The sequence below is a fragment of the Macadamia integrifolia genome, unplaced genomic scaffold, assembly GCF_013358625.1.
Source record: "Macadamia integrifolia cultivar HAES 741 unplaced genomic scaffold, SCU_Mint_v3 scaffold100, whole genome shotgun sequence".
Classification (NCBI taxonomy): domain Eukaryota; kingdom Viridiplantae; phylum Streptophyta; class Magnoliopsida; order Proteales; family Proteaceae; genus Macadamia; species Macadamia integrifolia.
Genome location: NW_024868049.1, coordinates 172,498 through 174,997, shown reverse-complemented (window position 1 = coordinate 174,997; position 2,500 = coordinate 172,498). Strand labels below are relative to the sequence as shown.

At 48.2% G+C, this 2,500-nt stretch overlaps 1 pseudogene; it reads right to left on the bottom strand.

Moving 5' to 3' along the window:
- LOC122062329 overlaps positions 1 to 2,500 on the bottom strand; it is a 3,181-nt pseudogene that overhangs the window by 200 nt on the left and 481 nt on the right.

Here is a 2,500-nt window from a genome sequence, read left to right as displayed (position 1 = left end):
GATCTAAACCCAGCTCATGTTCCCTATTGGTGGGTGAACAATCCAACACTTGGTGAATTTTGCTTCGTAGTGATAGGAAGAGCCAACATCGAAGGAACAAAAAGCAACGTTGCTATAAATTCTTAGCTGCCACAAGCCAGTTATCCCTGTGGTAACTTTTCTGACACATCTAGCTTCAAATTCTGAAGGTCTAAAGGATCGATAGGCTATGCTTTCACTGTTCAAATCCGTACTGGAAATCAGAATCAAATAAGCTTTTACCCTTTTAATCCACACAAGATTTCTGTTCTCGTTGAACTCATCTTAGGACACCTACGTTATCCTTTAACAGATTTGCCACCCAGCCAAACTCCCCACCTGACAATGTCCTCCGCTCGGATCATCCCGTCGAGGTGGGCCTTGGGTCCAAAAGGAGGGGCAGAGCCCCACCTCCGACTCATGGAGTAAGTAAAATAACATTAAAAGAAGTGGTATTTCACTTGCACCATTTCCAGCTCCAACTTATCCTACACCTCTCAAATCATTTCACAAAGTCAGACTAGAGTCAAGCTCAAAAGGGTCTTCTTTCCCCGCTGATTCTGCCAAGCCCGTTCCCTTGGGTGTGGTTTCACTGGATAGTAGACAGGGATAGTGGGAATCTTGTTAATCCATTCATGCACGTCACTAATTAGATGATGAGGCATTTGGCTACCTTAAGAGAGTCATAGTTACTCCCGCCGTTTACCCGTGCTTGGTTGAATTTCTTCACTTTGACATTCAGAGCACTAGGTCAAAATCACATTACGTGAGCATCCACAGGGACCATCATAATGCTTTGTTTTAATTAAATAGTTGGATTCCCCTTATCCATACCAGTTCTGAGTCAACTGTTTGATGCCCGGGGAAGGCCCCCGAGGAGGCCGTTCCCAATCTGTCCCCCGACTGGCACACGGTGACCCGCTCTCACCACGAAAGTAGCTCGAGCAGTCCATCGATAGTGGACGGGCTCGGGACTAGGACCTCCGTGCCCAACCCTCAGAGCCAATCCTTTTCCTAAGGTTACGGATCCATTTTTCCGGCTTCCTTTGCCTACATTATTCCATTAACTAGAGGTTGTTGACCTTGGAGGCCTGATGGGGTTATGAGCATGATCGGGCATGGTCGGCACTCGGTCCTCTAGATTTTCAAGGGCCACCGGGGGTGCACCAGACACCACGTGACGTGCAGTGCTCTTCTAGCCGCTGGACCCTACCTCCGACTGAGCCGTTTCCAGGGTGGGCAGGCTGTTTAACAGAAAAGATAACTCTTCCTGAGGCCCTCATTGACGTCTTTGGATTTCCTAACATTGTTGTCAACCGCCACGTCCCGATTTGGGAATTTTAACCTGACTCCCTTTCGGAGCACACATGTATACATGCTTTCTGATGGGCTTCCATCGTCCCTTAGGATCGACTAACCCATGTGCAAGTGCCATTCACATGGAACCTTTCCCCTCTTCGGCCTTCAAAGCTCTCATTTGAATATTTGCTACTACCACCAAGATCTACACCGACGGCCACTCCACCAGGGCTCATGCCCCAAGTTTTACGGTAACCACCATGCCCTCCTACTCATCGGGGCCTGGTAGTTGCCTCAACTGTCGGGTGTAGGTTATGCGCTTCAGTACCATCTATTTTCAGGGCTAGTTGATTCGACAAGTGAGTTGCTACACACTCCTTAGTGGATTTTGACTCCCATGACCACCGTCTTGCTGTCTTAATCAACCAACACATTTTATGGGTTCTAGGTTAGTATGTAACCTGGCACCATAACCCAGCTTTCGGTTCATCCCGGATCGCCAGTTCTGCTTATCAAAAGTGGTCCACTTGGAGCTTTCGATTCCATGGTGAACTTAACGAAGTAGCCACGCCGTCCTACCTATTTAAAGTTTGAGAATAAAGTTTGAGAATAGGTCGAGGGCATTATGCCCTTGATGCCTTTAATCATTGGCTTTACCTGATAGAACTTCCCCGCAGGCTTCAGCTATCCTAAGGGAAACTTCAGAGGGAACCAGCTACTAGATGGTTCGATTAGTCTTTCGCCCTATACCCAAGTCAGACAAATGATTTGCACATCAATATTGCTGCGGGTCTCCACTAGAGTTTCCTCTGGCTTTGCCCCGCTCATGCATAGTTAACCATCTTTCGGGTCCCGACAGTTATGCTTTCTCTCGAACCCTTCACAGAAAATCAAGGCTAGTCGGTGGTATAACCCACAGGGGGATCTCACCAGTCTGCTTCTTTACACCTTATGAATTTTACTCACCCGTTGACTCACACACATGTCAAACTCCTTGGTCTATGTTTCAAGATGAGTTGAATGGGGAGCCCGACAAGCCAATGCCAGAGTATGTAGTTTCCAATAGGCATGCCATCGAGGTGCGCGCTGCCTACCATGATCACGGCGATGACATCTCCTAAGGCATAAAGTGACAACCTGGGCTTGGGACTCCGTCGCAATCCACAGCGGTCCACTCCCCGAG